Source organism: Grammomys surdaster, unplaced genomic scaffold (assembly GCF_004785775.1).
Source record: "Grammomys surdaster isolate TR1022 unplaced genomic scaffold, NIH_TR_1.0 125690, whole genome shotgun sequence".
In the NCBI taxonomy this organism is placed as follows: domain Eukaryota; kingdom Metazoa; phylum Chordata; class Mammalia; order Rodentia; family Muridae; genus Grammomys; species Grammomys surdaster.
Window position 1 is genome coordinate 2,271,790 of NW_021620526.1, and position 20,934 is coordinate 2,292,723.

The window sequence follows — 20,934 nt, forward strand, 5'->3', positions numbered from 1 at the left end:
CGGAATATCATATGTCACCAAGATTGGTTCCATAAAGAGAATATTTCTTTAGCTAACGAGATTTATTTTAATTCCACCACAGATACCTGTTTCTAGATACAACAATCACATTTTCTCTGAATTAATGTAACAATTACCTAGAAAAAAAAGCTCATATACCAAGAAGGCATATAATGGATTTGATGTGAAAGTCTCTCTAGTAAGAGGTAAGAAACAGAGGCTAAAAGTCACAATCAGAAAGCCCAAGATATGAGTGACAAGAGTGTCTGCATAATCCAGAGTGAACACTCCTTAAGATTTAGCAACAAGCAGCAGTAGATACAGGATGCAGCTGCAGTGAGGACCAGCAGCAAGAAGCTAAGAACTAAATTGGCCTGGAGGCTATGAGGTGTCCTAAAGTCCCAGCCACAAGCTGCACACAGATGTTTCAGCAGATGGGCTACTTCAGTGAATCCTGGAAATGGTCAGACCCAAGCTCCCAAACTGAAAATAGCAACAGAATCTCAATGTTCAATAGACATGCACTCCAAGCATGGAGCCAAGGCAAGTACCCAGGTTCTTAGAAGACTCTGGCTCGCTAAAAGAGAAAGAATCACTGGGAGACCATGAGTTTCTTAATGTGGAGGTAACTACAAGGAATTGGTCACAGAAAAGTGGCAAGAATATATTTATTACGGCTGAGGGAGAGAACTTGAGAACATGTAGCTACACCTCATCAGTGACATTTCCAGGATAGAATTTCTATTTCTTATTTTCTTAGTCTGTCTGTCTGTCTGTCTGTTGTCATTCTCATATTCTCTCTCTCCCTCTCTCTCTCTCCCTCTCCCTCTCCCTCTCCCTCTCCCTCTCTCTCTCTCTCTCTCTCTCTCTCTCTCTCTCTCTCTCTCTCTCTCTCTCTGTGTGTGTGTGTGTGTGTGCATGTGTACCAGTGTGTGTGTTTTGTAGATAAAGTTGACCTCAAATTCATGAGATTCTTGTCTTGACCTCTAAATAGGAGCATACCTGCTATTAAATCTCTTTTGTCTAAACACAGGATATGGATCAGAGCCTTGCTGGATGGGGTATAATAGAGATATCGGTCTAATTTTGAGATCTATATAGAACTACTGCCCATGGGGAATGGAGAATCTAAAGACCACAAAGCCAATAGTAGACTCTATTATATATCTGATCAAGTGGAAAAGAAACTATGGCTACCCCAAAAGTTTATTTTATTCCTTCTAAGATCAGAGATCCTAGAATATTCATTTTTTTCTTCTCATTTCATTCCATTGTGTGCCACTAAGAAGCCACAGGAATCTTAACTCTAGGCTTTTCAGATTCACACACACACACACACACACACACACACACACACACACACACAGAGCAGCAACAACAACAACAAAATCCAGATATTTACTGACAATCTCATAACAGTTTAATGATAGAGGTTGGTAATTGGGTTTCCTGATTCCCAGGCCAGTGTTCTTTCCACTAAATCCCAAAAGTGAATATTCTAACACACCCACACAAATCTGTAGATGGCTTTCTGACAGCCCAGTTTCCATCCATGCCTTAGACAATCAGGCCAAATTATCTCATTTGGTTTCAAAGCATGCTTTATAGATATGAATCAAGGGATGGAGAAATTTCATCTGCCACAATATATAATAAATTTATTTTCCTTCCAAAACCTGACTTATTCATTTGAAAAATAAAGGAAATACCTATGAGATACACCTCACCATAAACTACGTTATATTTAGCAAGTTTCACTAGCATGTTAATCTTAAAATTCCAGTATTTCCCTGTTGCTATAGCTATGTCATTTGGTTAAGTTAGAGTTCAGCAGCTGCCAGCAAAGCTAATGCTGCTTCCAGCCAAGTTTTGCTTTGTTTTTTTTAATTCAGGATGAAGAAAATAGGAACAAAATGGTCACATCTCTCCTACCCACTCTTAGGAGTAAAGCCCCTTAATTAGTCTGGATTAGATAACATATTGATTCCCCATCTGGTACCAATACAATTGGAACCATGAGTCCTGAGGTATTGACACAATGATATGCATAATTCCAGATCTGCAACTAAGACTCACATGTGCTCATGTGCTAAAGCACTGATCCTATCACCCAGAAAATACTGCTGCCTTGTATGCTGGATGCTGGTCTGTCAATTCTTATAGAAACTGATCTTTTCAGGACTAGTGAGTTAAAAAAAAATTAAGGCCTTCCAATGGAGTCATCACTTTGAGCAACACAGTTTTTCTCTTTGGAATTCAATTTCAAATGCCTATTATTTAAGAAATTCTTTTACTTAACGTTCAAAAGACATTTAAGCAGTTTTCTTAGTCTATACACTCTACCCACTAATGTACCTGCTCCATAGTCTCTATTTGTCTCTGAATAGTGAGTTGGTTTCTAAATGTTACTCTGAACATTTATGAGCTATCGCAAATGTATACAACACTATTTCCAAAGTCACGACAATGAAATCAATACAGTATAAATGATGACATGGATTTGTAATGGCATGCTGTCTTACAGGATTGGAAGAAGAGCTAGGCTCATTTTTAAAAGGGCATTTAGTGGATTTTCTATGATTCTTTCTCCCAGTGATAATTTTCTCTCTTGAAATTTACAATGTTTTATTGGTACACATTTTATGGAAAACAAGAACTTAAATGTACTTTCAAAAATCATTCACATACACACTGAGCTTATTCCATTCATATACACACAAATTGTTAGGTGATAATTCCTTAAGGACAACCTCATATGGAGTATGGGGGCACATACCTGTAAACACAGAACTTGAAAAGTGGAAACAGGAGAGTCAACAGTTCAAAGCCAGCTTTGGCTACATGTCAAGCCTGAGATTAGCTTGATCTGAGATCATATCAAAAAGAAGAAGAATTTAAAAAAAGGAGGAGGAAGAAGGGGAGGAGGAGGAGGAGGAGTTCTAAGAGGAACTGCAGTATATCACTAATAGAAGCATATTCTACAAATGGTTCATGGTTTCTCTGAAATCTTTGGAGAGTGATACACCCCTGACTAATCCATGTGCACTGAGTTCTAGAGAAAGAACTGTAGTGCTCATGCATTGTAAAAAACTCACCCTGATCTGGCAGATACAACCATAATAAATGACTCTACTTAGAAGGATAAAGATTTTCACTTGGTCACAATGCTGAGTCTTTACTTGGCTCTGGTAGCATTCACACAGAAAAATCAGACTTGGTTCATCCTCACATAGAGTCAGCAGCTTGTCTCAGTGAGTGTATTTGGAAGCCCAACACTTGAAATGCAGAAGAACACATAGGAGTGTACATTTAAACTTTGATACAGATCATGTTTTACATAAAATGTGTATTAATGTAACCTTTTGGAGGGTCACATAATATATAAATCTAGAGATTCTTGTCTTTATTTTTTACTTAAAAATGGCCTCTGAAGAGCTAGGAATACAGATTATTTGGCAGGGTGCTTCACTTAATGTGGAGGTTAATTTTTATTTTCAACTTGACATACCCTAGAGTCATCCAGGAATAGGAAGCCTCAACTAAGGAATTGTACAAATCAGACTGACCTGTGATCATGTCTATGAAAGACTGCTTTGATTGCTGATTGATATGGGAGGACCTAGCCCACTGTTGGTGGCACCATCCTTAAGTAGATGGGCTAACTAAGCATGAACCAGAAAGAGAGCCTGTAAGCAGCACTACTACATGGTTCTTGCCTTCAGTTTCCTGCCGTAACTTCCCTCAATGATGGATGTGACCCAGAAGAAAAAGATAAATAAACTATTTCTTCCCTTAAGTTGCATTTGGTCATGGTTTTTCTCACAGCAACAGAAAAGTAACTTATTGGGCACAAAATCCTGGGGTCAATATTCTCCACCACAAAAACTAGGATCCCAGAACTTGGGAGTTGGAAGGATGAGGATCAGCAGTTCAAGGACATCCTTGTATGTATGGAAAAGTTGAGGCTAGTCCCTTGTTGGGAGCCGCGGCAGGTGCTGGCAAAGTCCGCCATCGCTAGGTGGTGCTGTCAGCCATAACTCTTCCTAGTAAACAAATAAATTGCGCATGTGCCATGGTAAAAGCCCGCCAAAGTTAAAGCCCATCCCACGGCGTTTGGCGCGCTACGAGTAAACAGCCAATCAGAGGTGAATACGCTGCTCTAGGGTATATAGGGGCTTTCCCAGGGCTGGGGGCCGTCTTCTGCCACCATTTTGGTTTAAGGAAATAAACGTGTTTCTAAGGAAGGATTCTGGTGTGGGTGTGTGTGTGTGTGTGCGCGTTCTTGCCGGCGAGACACTACACGCGCGCGTCACAGTCCCTGATATAGAAGACTCTATTTTTAACCACGAATTACCTGTAGAAGATGTATCATCTCTCTGGTAGCCTGGAATCCTAGTAACAACTTCTCATTTTCAGGACCTGAAAAGGCCAGTGTAAATATTATCAGGATGAATGCAGTCATTTTGAGTTTCTATTTAGACTGAGTATACAATAATATGATCATATGAGATCAGTGTTTTATCACATAATAACAAGCATTATTGACCAATATTTCCACTCTTATTCATGAATGGCTTTTCAAACTTTCCATGTTGTTCCCATGTTTGTCAGAAGCTCAGTGTTCAAAGTCTTTTCAATAATGAGGAATTATACCCTTGATATTCATTCAATTTAAAACTCAAGAGATGTACAGTTTTGGTCAATGTGGCAAAAGTGCTGTGGAGATAAATTCAAGACTCATAAGCACCTTCTTATCTAATTCTATAAATTTCTAAATACATTTCACAGTTAAACAGAATAGTGTGTTTCAGAGCAGGCAATGCTGAATAGTGAATCTGTCCCCACAAATAAAAAACACTTTTAAAAATTAAATAACAATGATCACTGATATCCTAAATAATGACTTAACCTCATCATAGTGACAGATATAGTATGTATGAATATATATAGCATACATGAATGCTAACATGAAATATGATTTACTTGTCACTTTAAATGTGTAAAACCCACACAGCTGTATGTAGGCATTAATGATATCTTAAGAGTAATGAGGGTCAACTTTATGTAGTTAAATCTCCTCTATGACTTTCCTGCTATGTTATCAATCAGTCGCTTGAGCTATCCCAGTCATGAGAAGTTCACTAAAGAAATAGCCCACCACAATGCTTGATGGAATAGAGTCATTAGAAAGTATTCCCTGCTGTTGAGCCATTCATCTGATTATAGCCATTTCCATCCATTGGTCTTTATTTTATTCTCAAGGGATGTACAGAACCAGGCTCTTCTTTGCCACATCTGTTAGTCCTTAAAATCTTTGTAAGTCACCAAAACTGAACAGAGACTCCTCTCTTACCCATGTGAATTATGTCCAGTTATTTTCATTATTCCCCATATGACTGAGTTACAGAGCCTTCAACCTCTAGCTCATTTTCTGAATAGAATCTGGTTCATGTAGGTACCTTGCTTGTATTGAAGGTATTTGAATGCTGTCTCCTGTACTTTAGACTTCAATAAGGTGATTTGAGGTCACATTACTCCTTTGGAAAAGCAATATCAATTTGTTGAACACTGTTAGCCTTCTCATCAATTCAAATACTGAAGACTTTTGCACAGTTGATGTTATTAAATAAATACATCTTTGTATGACTCATTGAGGTTTAAAGGGCACCATTCTTTTCTTTATTATATTTCATCTTCTTATATTTAGAGTCCAGTTGCAAACCGAGGGGTCCAGAATCTGTGAGGTGATGCCCAGTTCCCTGATATCTGTGATTCTCATCACAATCCATCAGTGGTTTTTTTCCCATATCACTATTAGTACAGCTGAACAGAGAACTGAGGACAGGTCAGTTCAGGGGGCACTAGCCCCAGCAGCCTGCCCTGAGAGCTTCAGTCCACCTAACAGCATTGGTCTCTGTAGGCATAAAAAGACACATTTATCTACTCTTTCCTTATCAACAAAAGGAAATATTTTGAGCACTAAAAGGAAATATTCTGTGGGGATACTTGGTATTCTTTTCTCTTATGACACAAGGGACTAATATCAGGGCCTTGTATATTCTGGAGATGTACTCTTCTATGGAACTACCACCCTGGTCCTTTAGCTAGTCTTTTAAAACTCATATTTTCTCATTAATTCTCTAAGGAGATATAAATGTTGAAAACAGTTGTTTTGTTTATTCTTGTCTGAGGAAAGTAAATGAGCTGTTATTCATCAGGTTATCATTCCTTTAACCTTAAATATTTGTTGCCTACCTGTGTACCTGGTAGCATCCTAAAAACTGAGGATAAGCCAAGAAGCAGAAAAACACATTCAAGTTAGGTGCATAGCCCAGAAGTATATTCTTGAAATACCAGGAATATGTTAATGAGCTAATTTTTTTTTTGCCTCAAAGTGTAATATAAGTAAACAATCCAGCCACTCTTGAGAAATGGTTATCTCCTTAGGAGAGAACCTGAAACCTACTTATCTTAAAGAAGCTACAGACGAAGAATTATATGGTTCAATTTAATTCAATGAATATCTGGGAGTTGTCTTTCATATAGTTTTAATGTACTGATGGTCTCTTTCCTTTTTAATAAAGATGTCCACTCCAATAGGTAGATAGATAGACCTATATTTAGGTTCCTAAACTCAGTTACAGAAACCTAGGATGGATAAAATCTGATTTCAGAGTCTATTACTTCAAGGGGAACCCAATGAGAGATTGGGAATCTCCATGGCCCATTTCCCTCACTTAAAATTTAAGACTTATAAATGGCCCTGAACAGGTGTGGTATTGCCCCTTAGGAGACATTAGGAAATTTATAAGGTGAATGTTTTGTTGGTCATTAAACTGAGGGGTGCTTATCTAGTTGATGAGAACCAAGGATGTTTCACATCTTTCATTACATGAGAAAAGTAGCCCCTAGAGCAAAGAATGGTTCCATCAAAAGAGCCAAAAGTCTTCATGGGTTCTATCTCTCCCTTCTCTGCGAATTATGGCTAAAGCCAATCTCCTTGGGTCCTGGGAGCCTCATGCTTATCTAGTTTCTGGGACACCTTGAGTGGCTATGCTTACTACCTATCTTTATTTGATTTCTTGACCCTCTGTACCTCTCTCACCTCTCCTCCAGATTTTGATACTGCCACCCTTATTTCCTCCTCCTCTTCCTTTCTCCCTCCCTTGTCCCACTTTCCTTCCATCTCCCACAATTTTCCTGTTACCCCCTCAATGGGGACTGAAGTATCCATCCCCTGATCTTCCTTCTTGCTATGCTCCATATGGTCTGTAAGTTGTATCATATGCATTGTGAGCTTTTGGGCTAATAGCCACTTATTAGTGAGTGCATACCATGTGTGTTCTTTTGTGTCTGGGTTACCTCACTCAGGATGATATTTTCTAGTCCCATTCATTTGCCTGTGAATTTCATGAAGTCATTATTTTTAATAGCTGAGTAGTATTCCATTGTGTAAATGTACCACATTTTTCTGTATCCATTCCTCTGTTGAGGGACATCTGGGTTCTTTCCAGCTTCTGTTTATTATAAATAAGGCTGCTATGAATATAGTGGAGCATGTTTCCTTGTTACATGTTTGAACATCTTTTGGGTATATGCCTAGGAGTGGTATAGGTGTGTCCTCAAGTAATACTATGTCCAATTTTCTGAGGAATGACAGACTGATTTCCAGAGTGGTTGTACCAGTTTGCAATCTTGCCAATATTAGAGGCATGTTCCTCTTTCTCCACAACCTCGCCAACATCTGCTGTCACCTGCGTTTTTGAACTTAGCCATTCTGATTGTTGTAAGGTAGAATCTCAGGGTTGTTTTGATTTGCATTTCCCTGATGACTAAGGATGTTGATTCCTCAGACCACCTCCATCCAGTAGGTAGGCACAGCCCCTGGTTGAGGGATGGAACTACCCACCCATCTCAAAGATTTTTTTTAACTCAGAAATGTTTCTGTCCAAAGGAAGAACAGGGACAAAAAAAAAATGAAACAGAGACTGAAGGGAGGGCCACTGGGAATGGCCCCACCTGGGAATTCATCATGTTTGCAGACACCAAACCCAACACTGATGCATGGTCAAGAGGTGCTTGCTGACAGGAACCAAGTGTGGCAGTTCCTGGGGAGGCTAGCAACTGACCAATACAGAGGCAGATGCTTGGAGCCAACCATCAGGCTGAACTCAGAGAACCTGGTGGGGGAGCTGGTAGAAGGACTGGAGGAGCAGAGGAGGATTGCAACCCCATTGGAACAACAACATAGGCTGGCCTGATCACACAGTTCTCCCAGAGACCAGACCACCAACCAAGGAGTGTACCTAAAGGGATTTTTGGCTCCAGATACGTATGTAGCAGAGGATGATCTTGCCCGACAGCAAGGAGAGGGGAGGCCCTTGGTCCTGAGAGGTTTGATGCCCTAGAGTAGAAGGATGCTGGAGTGGTGGGAGAGTGTAGGTGGGGCAGGAACACTCTCAAACAGGCAAAAGGGAGGGGGAAGTCAGATATGGGATGGTGGGGTGTCAAAGGGGTAACTAGGAAGTGAAATATCAAAAAGAGTCAAAAGTGACAACCCATTTGTTATACCAGTAGACCATCCTACTATAGCTCTATGACTGTGATTTAAGAACTTTTTAACTGACAATGACCTTTTTTAAAAAAAAAAATAAAACAGGAAACTACCAAGTCAATATTGGACTACTATTTAAGCAAGGTAAATCCAGATTCTCCTGGATCCCAAAGCATAATGATCGTTTGTGTGGTGCATATTAAAGTACATATCTGATACTACATATTGAAATAGAATCTCTATGAGTAGAGATAAATCGTGAAATCTAATGACCACTGCTATTTAATCAAGAACAAGGGAGAAGAATGGTAGACAGAAACAGAATAGTCATCTGAGAGAAAAAAATATTAGTGAGGTAACACAATCACAAAAGAACACACATTGGTATGCACTCACTGATAAGTGGACATTAGCCAAAAAGAAGTTTGGAATACCCATGATACAGCTCACAGACCATATGAAAACCAAGAAGAAAGAAGATCACACTAAAGTGTGGATGCTACAGTCCTACTCAGTAAGGGGAAGAGAATAATCTCTGGGAAGTAGAGGGAGAGGGTGATCTGGGAGGGAGTGAGGAGGGTAGGGCAAAAGGGGGGCCAGTTCAGATATAGGATGAGATGGGGGAGAAGTACAGAAGGTCAGGAATTTGAAAGTAGGTGTGTAGCAATTGGGGAGGAGGAATGGGGGATAGCAACTAGAAAGTCCCAGATGCCAGGGACCCAAGAGGTTCCCAGGATCCAACAGGGAGGACTTTAGCAGAAATACCCAACAAAGGGGAGAGAGAACCTGTAGAGACCATATCCAGTGGATAGGCATTGCCCCCAGTTGAGGGATGGGGCCATCCACCCACCTCAAAAATATTAATCCAGAATTCTTCCTGTCAAAAGGAAATTCAGGGACAAAAAGTGGAGCAGAAACTGAAGGAAAGGTCATCCAGAGACTGCCCCACCTGGGGATCCATCCCATCTGCAGACACCAAACCAGACACTATTGCTGATGCCAAGAAGTGCTTGCTGACAGGAGCCTGGTATAGCTGTCCCATGAGAGGCTCTGCCAGAGCCAGACAAATACAGATATGGATGTACACAGCCAAACATTGGACTGAGTACGGGGACCCCAATGGAGAAATTAGTGCAAGGACTGTAGGAGCTGAAGGGGTTTTCAGTCTCATAGGAAGAACAACAATATCAACCAACCCGACCCCTCACAGCTCCCAAGGAGTAAACCACCAACCAAAGAGTACACAGGAGTCCATGGGTCTAGCCACATATATAGCAGAGGAAGGCCTTATCTGGCATCAATGAGAAAGGAGGCCCTTGGTCCTGTGGAGGCTTGATGCCCCAGCATAGGGGAATGCTAGGAGGCAGGAGTGCATGGGCAGGTGGAGGAGCACCCTTATAGAGGCAGGGGAGGGAGGAGAGGATAGGGGGTTTGTGGAGGGGAAACTGGGAAGAGGAATAACACTTGAAATGTAAATAAATAAAGTAACCAATAAAAAATTAGAAATAAAAAGAAAATGCCTCCATAACATCTAGCTGTAAGTATGCCTATAAGGCATTTTCTTAATTAGTAATTGACAAGAGAGGAACCAGCCCATTGTGGGTGTGGCCACCACTAGGATGGTGGTCCTAGGTGCTCTAAGAAAGCAAGCTGAACAAGAAAGTAAGCAGTAATCCTACATTGCCTCTGCATCAGATCCTGCCTCAGGGTTCCTGCTTTGTTTGAGTTCCTGTCCTGACTACCTTTCATTGATTAACTGTGATGTAGATGCATAAATCAAATAAACTTTTTCTTCCCCAAGTTGCTTTTGGTCATAGTGCTTCATCACAGCAATAGAAACCCTAATTAAGATTGTACTGCTCAGGCTAACATAAATACAACTTCTACAAAAAAAAATATCGATTGCCTCTAAAATACTGTCTCACTTCTTTATACCTTCCTTTTATCTTGATACCAAAATAGGGTTACAAGGAGAAAAGAAAATAGAACAAACAAATTTGAAAAATAGGATTAAAACTAAAGTGAAGCCACTGTAACAGAGGCCACTGAGTCTGCATTCTCCAGATGAGGCAACTGGGAGACCATGTGACCAAAATCCAGCCACTCTGGTAAGAGTGTTGTCAAAGCCAGGCTTGTGAATAAATAATTCCCACCTGGGGAAATGTAAACCATAGACTAGGGCAAAGAGAATAACTTTTGATTTAAAAATTATCTAGCAAAATATATTTGGCCGAGGAGAAGGGATGAGAAAATTAAGGTAGGGAACTGTAAGAGGGGAGTGTGCTTCAGGCTCATATGTTCCTATAGAACACAGTACTATAAAATGATTTCTTCTGTAATTCAGAAGTCAGCACACTGCACCAAGACACTGGAGTGAACTACTATTTTTTCAGCAGTTACTTGGTAGGTGCTCTGCTTTGAATGACCTTACGAGGTCATGATTATTATTCCCATTTTCACAGATGAGAAAATTAGACTCAGAATTATAAAGCCAGCAAGTAGAGTCCTTTAAAAGTCAATAATTTATGATTCCAAAGACCGTTTTAATATTGTTGTTCTAAGAACCTAAAATGTAGAAATCATATTTAGAGAAATACAATATTATAAGGAGGCTATACTAAAAAGATATGCTCCCACCCAAATTCATCAGAACACAATGGCAGGCAAGATGTGTCTGCACAACCACCACAATCAAGTACAGCCAGAAATTATTCCAAAGGATTAAATATGACGGCAGGAAATTGCAGTGCATCTATCACCAGGGTTGTGATAGATGAAATCAAAGATTAACAAGTACGAGGAGGCAACATTTCATCTCTGCAGATGGTAAACTGATCTAGAGATTAGCAGAGCCTAGCATGATTTGTCTGCAAGCAAAGGGCATGGACTGACTGTGCAATTATGATTTGCCTCTTCACTATTTCTTTTTTTAAAAAAAACATGTTTATGGATGTTTTGCCTGTGTGTATATCTGTGTAATACATAAGTGCCTGTTGCCCATGGAGTCCAGAAGGTTTCATATTGGCTAGAATTGGAATTAAACTTGGTTGCAAACCACCATGTACTGGGAACAAAACCAGTATCCTTTTGCAAAGAAACCAATATTCTTAACTGCTAAGCTATTTTTCCAGCCCCACTCCACTATTTCTAGTAGAACATATCATGTTCCAGCCTGGTAGAATCTGATAGAAAGAGAGATCATAAAAATAAGAGAAATTACATTCCTCTGACAAAAACCACATAAATTTTCAACAAATATACTGTCATTATTAACTCATCTTTAGTTTTTTTGTTTTGTTTTGTTTTGTTTTTTGAGACAGGGTTTCTCTGTGTAGCCCTGGCTGTCCTGGAACTCACTCTGCAGACCAGGATGGCCTCAGAAATCTGCCTGCCTCTGCCTCCCAAGTGCTAGGATTAAAAGTGTGCACCACCACTGCCTGGCTTAACTCATCTTTAAACATTTATCAAGATAATATTTTACATGTGACCTCAAAATGGCAACAAAGATGAAACAGTCCCAATCATTACCTGTGTAGCTCAGACTCAAGCCTTTCTTTTTAATACTCTCTGTGTTTACAATGATTCAGTATCATCTTTTGCTATGAGGATGGGAACAACTGTATTAGTTTGACTCGTCTCAGCCCTTGTAGCAGAAAACTATAGGTATGTCTGTCATTTTAGCAATAAATCTCATTTTGGGGGTAAGGGAAAAAATTGAAAATCACACAAATCAAGATTACAATAATCGATGAAGAAATGATGAAATTAAGTAAATCAAGGTTTGCAATGAAATATATGTAGAAATGAGGAAGGTAAGGGAAGACAAAAGAAGACTAAGGGTATATCAGGGAAGGAATTTAAACCCAACAGAGATTAACATGGTCAAGAGTTTGTAGTGAGAAAGAACTCCATGAACTGAATTCCAAGTGTTAGTAGGCATTAGTAAAAAGAAGAGAGAAAGAGAGCAATTTCAACACATGGACCAGCAACACCAATTGCTAGATTTGACTGAAGTACTATAAGTAATTACTGATCAGTTAGCATATGACATCATTTTACATTTCACATAAGAACAAACAGCATTTTGAATATGCCCCACACAAACAAATGATATGTGAAGTGATTTGTATGCTAATTGCTCTGATCTGACAATTACACATTGTGAATATGTATTAGAGTGTCACACTGTAACCCATAAATATGTACAACTATTGCTTGTCAATTAAAAATAAAATGCATTAAACAAGAAGTTCAACAAGCCTGAGATTGCCCTGCTAGTGAGGCCACATGTAGTTCTGGTTTATAAGACCAGATCAGCCTTGTACTCAACTCTGCCGAGGCACCAGAGATATGAGTGACAGTATGACAAGCCCTCTAGACTAACCTATTAGCCTTCTGAGTACTTCTGAGTGGTTAAAGTGATCAAGAGAATCACCTGGCTGAGATTTAGCTGAACTGATAAATGGTTGATGCATTAAATGACTAATTCAGGGGAGTGGGTTATACAACAATAAATAAGTAGAACATGCTGTAGTCCATAACAGTGGTGCTGTTGGTAATGTGCCCAGCAATTACTCGAGTATTATTACAAGTTTGCTAACTAAAGGAATTAGTTCTAGAGAGAAAGGCGGGAGCAGGGGCTATTAGAGAATGATGAAAACAAAGCACAGGTAGTAGTTACTGTGCAGCCCTTGAGGGATCATCCTACAGTCACATGTGCATACAGGTAGCACTAAGAGGACTCAGTGGATTAAAAGAAAGACCATATGAGATTGAGAGGGAAACTGAAAGGTGGTGAATGGTGAGTGGGATAGTAAAAGAGACTGAGTAGGCAGTGATTTGATTAAAACACATTGTGTGCATGCTTGAAATTATCAAACAACAAAAATTATATGTGAAAAACAGTACCTATTCTGGAAATCTCACTGGGGTACACAGACAAGTGCACTCCACTTATAGTCCTCTGGAAGGAATCAGAAAGAAACAATTATTTTTGTTTTATTTCCTACCACAAAGTGCAGCTGTTCAATGGTTCTCCCTTAATTTCAAGATCTCTGGGTTTTCCAGCTCTCATGGTATGAGCCCAATCCAGTTAGAATTAGCAAGTTTTTCCTTTTCTTTACTGTAAGACCTTTGCACATTTTTTGAAAGAGATTAACTCCCCAAAGACAAGCTAGAAATTTTGAACAGTAGAATGATTACCAAAATGAACTGGCTTCGAAGTTTGCCTTTAGAACCAGGGCTGCCTTTAAAACATGAAGTGCGCAGACTATGCCTCCTAATGAAAACATATGGGCTTGGATTCTAACTCTAACTATGCTTTACTTCCTCTATTTTTAATTGCCTGAAGTTTAGACCTAAGTTCAATCAGTAGCCTATTGTTTCTGTTTCCTGGGAAGCAAGCAGCAGCAGAAAGGAGAGCTGGGGAAGAATTGGGTGGGGTTGAAAATCTGAATGTTGGCATTGCTTATATGATTTTTTCTTTTTCCACTTATTCACCTCCTTCTGGGTCTGATGTTATCAGTAATTTCCCAAGACAGAGAAAACCCAGACTTCCTCAAGGAGGTCAACTACCTGCCTCAGCAAAATCAAAAATGAGGAGATCAGCTGCTCTATAGAAACTCTGCTCCTGTGTTTGCATTCAAGGAAATTCAAACAAAGGACCACACACTGGCAGACCTCTTTTATTTCTGTCTCTTAATTTGTCAAGCACAAAGTCTATGGTAATTTGGGTTAGCCCATCCAAAATATAGACAAATAGGATGCCTTTTTAGACAATAAAGAAATCAAGAAAAATTAACCACTTTAGATGTGAATTGAAAGACATGAGCTAGCCAGCACTAAAAAGATAGATGGTGATCTTTGTAGAAGATAAAGTGTAAAAGTACATTTATTTGAATTTCATCAGGTCCACAGTTTCAATTCCTCAGTGTTGGTCTGCAATTGACACAAATGCTAAAAGACCAAACTTAGTGTTCAAATCTATCCCTGCTTATCAATATTGTATTATCATATTTGACCCTATTACTTTCTGTAATTAATCTCCTACCCATGCTGAAACTCCTTCTTCACAACTAGCTTCCCATTCTACTTTTCTATTTTTTTGTTCTGATCTGTGGGTCTTGGGCAGGTTGCCACAGCTGATATGTGTTCATGATTGTAATAGTCATGTTATATCCCAAAGTCACTATATCATTTCCTAGCACTCCTTCCCATTGGCTCTTACAATCTCCCCACTCTTCCACAATGTTCCATGAGCCTTAGATGGGAAGATTTGTGCCATTTAGAGCAAAGCATTCAATAGTCACCTGTTTTCAGTACTTCGATGAGTTATGTTAATCCAGAGATGCATCCATAACCCACTACAAATAAAAGTTTCTTTGACCAAGGCTAAGAGCAGTAATATGTCATGGATATAAACATAAATACTTCGAAGGCAATCTGTCTGTGTCCATTTTAAAAAATCAGTAATATATTCCTCCTTAGGGTCTGTGACCTCTCAATACATATGCCTTTTTTAAAGATGTATTTTATTTTTCATTTGTATGTGTATGAGAGGTTTGCCTGAGTGTATGTATGAACAACATGTGTGTGCCTGGTACCCCAAGAGACCAGAAGAGGATACTGAATTCTTGGGGACTTGATTTGCAAAAGGTTGTAAGTTACCATGTGGGTGGTAGGGAACTAAACCCAAGTTCTCTGAAAGAACAAGTATTCTCAACTAAATACAATCAGAAATATAATCAGAAAGCAGTTAATTGTCAACCCCCCACCCCAAGATAGTCTTGCCACTATTGAACCAATGACAAATCTAATTCTGTATGGTTTTATAAATGCAAAATGCAGATACAAATAGTGAAGCAGAGGATATGAATTTCAAAGAGCTAGATTCTAGTCCTGATTGTACTGCTAAATGTGTTATCTATCCTAAATGAGAACCTCCCCTCTTCACTTAAATTGTCTTCTCTCACCTGAAATGAATAGCATGGGGGAGGGGATCAGTGTTTAAGCCTCTGCATGTCAAATACACCCATTTCATCTCCAAGGCTACTCCTTACTAGTATAACTTCTCTGTCTTTGCTTCCAAATCTGCATATAGCACTAATTTTGATTGTTGTCTTCAGTTCTCAATTAAGGTCTTACTGCCATTTTAGAGTTCTTTATTTGGGTGTATTTACTAACACTCCTGGAAATGTATATACTTAATTCCCATTGCATTAAGGAAGTGTTAAAGGGGGAACCCAGAGACCTTGGGTAGAACCACAGAGGATTGAAAAAAATCAATGAAATTATTCCTAATGACATTCTGCTATATTCATAGATCAGTGTCTTGTCCAGTTGTTATCAGAGAAGCTCACTCTTGTGCCTGCTCTTGGGACTCTTCTCTTCTTATTAGGTTGCCTTGTTCAGCTTTGATATGGGGCTTTTGCCTTGCCTTTTGTGTTTCTTGTTTTGTCTTGTTTGACTGTCATCTCTTGGACACCTGCTCTTTTCCTAAGAGGAAACAAACTGGGAATAGATCTGGGGATAGAGGAGAGGGAGCTGAGAGAAATATGGGGGGGGGAACTATAGTCAGGATGCATTATATAAGAGAATAATTTATTTTCAATAAAAAATAAATAATAAACAGTGATGCTCACATTGTTCTGTGAGAAATTACAGATGATGAATGCTTATTCAAGACTAAGTATAACAGCACAATTTCCAAATAATGGTGTCACATTAGGTGTTTACTATGTATAAAGATTTCATAAGGATCATTCCACTGCCATGAACAGAAATAAAGCAATATGAGAACACATTCTTGTCACTCTAACAGCAAATACTACACATAATACTTTCTGCTTGCTAGGTCTTACTCCAAGATCTACATGCATATCAGTCTCTTGAATATTTGTTCTTACACCACAGAGAAACTATTATTGACCTCATGCTGCAGATGAGGAAACCACAGCATAAGAATGTTAACTTCACTAGGGACATATAAATTACTAAATAGCAAAACAACAAATGTAATGGATAGAGTCTGATCTATACAATCTTGTATCAAAGATTATGTTCTATAGTACCACTTCTTGATGGGGACTATTTATATTTTGAATATAAATTGTCCCTCAAAAGCTCATTTGATTGTTTCTCGGGTAGTAGTATTTTGGGAGACTGTACACATTTTAGATAAGGAGCCTAGGTGACATACTAGGGACACTGGAATGGAACTTCTGAGTTATGGTAAATCTATATGACCCTGAGCTTTGTGGTTCCTCAATCCCTGGGATACGAACAAGATGCTACTTAAAAGCTCTTACCATTATGGAGCTGCCCACTACCATGAAGCTGTAAGTATTCTGGCATAAATTAAAATAATCTAAAGAAAAACTTGTGTCTCTCAATCTGACTATCAGATAATTGAAAACGGAACAACAAGAAATGAAAATTGTTCCAGGAATCTCATGCTGGGAGAAGAAAAAGGCACCTCCCTTAAAGAGATCACACAGTTTCAGTAACTTGTCACACCACCATATAGGATGAAATTTAAACCCAGACAATAATGAGTCAATGGGAGTAAGAGTGCTTTGATGTGAACTGCCTAAGTGTGCCTTTAAACTGAAATCTCACTTCAGAACCCTAAATATGAACTTGGGGAATCCATTTAATCTCTTTGTCTTTCTTTATAATGTGGCTACATTGAATACATTTCCTTTTTCTGCTTTCAACTATTGATTTTGCTCTTTCAATTGACTTATTGAGAATAGGTGGCTCAGTGTGGCTTGGGGAACAGGCTGTGTCCCCCAGGTTCAATAGCAAAACTACATATTCTATACCTTGCTTTCCCCACCAACAAGGATTATACCTTCTCAATCATAAGCCAAATAAATCCCTGCTCTCATCAGTTACTTCTACCTATATTTTGTCACAGTAATTACTGAATGGCAGTCCTGAGATCTCCCATATTTGACCATTTCATGTCCTAAGTCAATCTAAACTAGGAGCAGTGGAGTTGGAGACTTGTAGTGGTGTGAATGTCAGGTACAGAATGATGGCAATGGAAACAGGTGGTATTGAAAAGAAGTGTGCTGACAACCTAGCTAATCAGGAATGATTTTGTTGATAAATAATATCCATGACAGACACAGCAGACTGGGTAAACATCTCAGTTGATATACATATATATATATGGTATTGGTAGAAAACAAATTTAATTTGCCAACAAGGACACAAAATAATCTCATACACTGTTCAAGAGTTATGGGATTCTGTTCATTGAAACTTCCACCAAGACCAGACAGGGTATCAAAAATGAATTTTATACACAGGGAAGAGAAATATGCTTATGTAAAATGAAAGAGCTCAAAAACAGCAATAATGAGACTCAAGGTTGCATGGAGTTGCTGTGTGTGGTAATGTAACAAGATATTTGTGAGTAATTCACTTGTACACTTTGCCCCACCAATGGCCCCTTTTCTCTTTCCTGTTTTCTGTTGTTACCCCAAGATATGTGCTTATTGTTTACTTCATATTTTCTATTACTAAATATAAATGGCCTTTTCTTTTTAAAAAGATACTTGTGAGGTTCTTTCATCAGAAAAGAGTGCTTTTCAAGCTCCACTGGCAACCTGGAAAAGTATCCTTGTTGCAGTCTTCATCTCAAATGTGCTCCTGATACATTGCTTCCCACTTTCAGTGGATGAGCACTGCAGTCTACTTGAGACCACAGAATAGTTGCTCCTCAATTGGCTGGCCAGAAAAAATGGGCTTGTTGTTTGTACAAACTGATGGATTGTCATCACACTTTCCCAACATCAGTTTTTTCCACAATTCTTGTTTGCCCTATATTTTCCCCTGTAGAAACAAATATTCCTCCACAAGCCAAACTTTTCGCCTGAAACATATTTCTTGTTCTAAATCAGCAAAGTAAACTGTAGACATGACAGTCTATTGAGAATGTTTTTTTAAAACTATAAGGAGAATCTGTGGTTAATTTTTTTCCTTTCTTACTATTGAACTTGAACATGCCAGTCTTTAGAAAAATGTCATAAATTACTATATTGGGCAAGAATAGAAATAATGTTGATTGGTTTGCTTGTAATTTGATCAAATATATTCTGCAAACTATCACTGGCTTGGTAAATTATTTCATTTGCCACCATTGTTCTTAGGACACAAGAGATGTATTAGATGACAATTCTAATCAAAATACACTAGGAACATCAGTTTTGACAGAAGACAAAGAAGTGACAGAAAATAGAGAGATTTAGTGAAAATCTACATACAGAATGGCAGATCTCAAGCCAGTTTTACCCAGATATATTCAGGCAACATAGGAGATTCTATATACTCTCGAAAAAGTGACAGTAAACAGAAGAAACTCATCAATTTACTAACATTTGGATTTCCTCCAACAAAAAGTTACTTATGACTAGTGACTCCATAGTAAAGTTCACTAGGTGACAAACTCTGCTTTCACATCCCTTACTTGCAATTCACTTTTTAACTTCCTTTTTTAACTATGAAAAATTCTTCTGGGGATTATGAGACATTTAGACGAAGTCTTTAAGATGACAGAAGCCAAAACAAGCAAATTGGGAAATGGAAGCCATACATAACAGAAGAAAATTCCAAATAAAACTATAATTAATACTTTCAAAGATATGAGAGAAAATTTATAGCCATATGGATGAACAAAGTACTATGGAAAAGGCAGAAAACTGGGAAATTAATGAGCACTGAAAATGTGACAAGCAAACTGCAAAAATACAGAAAGAAAGACTGAAACAAGAAAATATTCCCCATGGGCTGGTGAGATGGCTCAGTGGTTAAGAGCACTGACTGTTCTTCCAGAGGTCATGAGTTCAAATCCCAGCAACCACATGGTGGCTCACAACCATCTGCAATGAGATCTGATGCCCTCTTGTGGGGTGTCTGAAGACAGCTACAGTGTACTTATAATAAATAAATAAATAAATAAAGTTTAAAAAAAAAAGAAAAAAAGAAAATATTCCCCAAAGTAAAACATGAAAATGAATAGACAAAAATGTAAGAATCAAAGATGGGCAATTCATAGCTAACCTACAAATGATCAATTTTTAAGAAAAAAAAGGAGGGGAAGCAAAAATTATCTAACTATAGGAAAGTGTCTCTGAAAATAATTACATTAATTTCCACATCTAAAGCTCCTAAGAAATGATCTGTTTAAAAATCCATAACAATCTGCATCAAGTCATTCCATCATACATGTATCAAGAGCAGGACATAAAGGATCCTTAAAATGTATTAGAGTAAAGAAAACTTTTACATAGAAGACTAGAAATCAGATTGGCATCACACTTGTTTGGGGCTGTTTGACAGACTCTCTGTAGTTGAGCCTGGACTACTCTCTACATAGCAAATTGGCCTCAAATTCATAATAATCCTTCTGCCTCAGTGCAGTAATTACAGGCATGAGCCCCCATACCTGGTGAAAACTAGGAATCAATAGAGCAATGTTTTCAGAAAAAAATAAGCTAAAATTATATATTCTAGTTGGATAATTTCTATGATAAATCATATTTCTTTGCCAATATGAAAACTATTTCATTCTTATTGACAACAGGTTTGGTCATGGTCTTCATTTTGCCCATGAGATGTAAACAGAAACAGTAATATGGACCACCTCTGAACAGAAGTACCAAGAATCATCACTGCTTCTATCAGTACTCGTTTCTCAACGCAAAAATTTCTTTGTGTATACAAAGACCGTTTACTTACATGGGCCCTAGAATGCAAGAGATCTTTGTAGAGCTACAAGGACCCATAAATGACATAGGTTGTGGTCAGAAAGAAACACTGCCATATAAGCCTTTGAGCTTGTGGAACTGTTTATCACCATAGTACAACTTACTAAAAATCTGATCAATATCATTGCAGAGATTTACTTAGGAAACTATTAGAACATATGCTTCACAAAACAAGTTTTAAAAAGAAGGAGAGATACATGTGTAATTAAAAGAACTCAGGTCCTAAAGTGGGAAGGGGGCAAAGTGCAGTCTCTGGATGATATTTATGTATTAGACCAAGAGAGCAAACTGGAGGCTGGAAGACTCCAGAAAGAATAAAGATAAACTGATATATATATATAATCTGCTATAGAAGAGTTTTTAGACAATAATGCTAAAGATTCTTTGATACATCAAATTATGCAATTATTCATCTTGGGAAAAGTAAGATATTGAAAAAAGGAAAATGTAAACAGTGTATTCCTTGACTTGGCAGTGTTAAACTTTCACTAAATCTATAACAACACAAATGCTGTCTATTAATTTGAAAAAAAAATTACTGTCAGAACATGCTCCATGAACAAAGCTGTGTAAGTTTACTGAGACTTTTTGAGAAAACTCCAAGTA

At 38.3% G+C, this 20,934-nt stretch overlaps 1 long non-coding RNA gene across 1 annotated transcript in view; it reads right to left on the minus strand.

Moving 5' to 3' along the window:
- Positions 1-20,934, minus strand: part of LOC114639237 — a 47,755-nt gene that overhangs the window by 19,564 nt on the left and 7,257 nt on the right. The window contains exon 2 of the long non-coding RNA XR_003713981.1: positions 4,355-4,419. This is a non-coding gene — a long non-coding RNA (uncharacterized LOC114639237). The remainder of the gene's footprint in view (positions 1-4,354; positions 4,420-20,934) is intronic.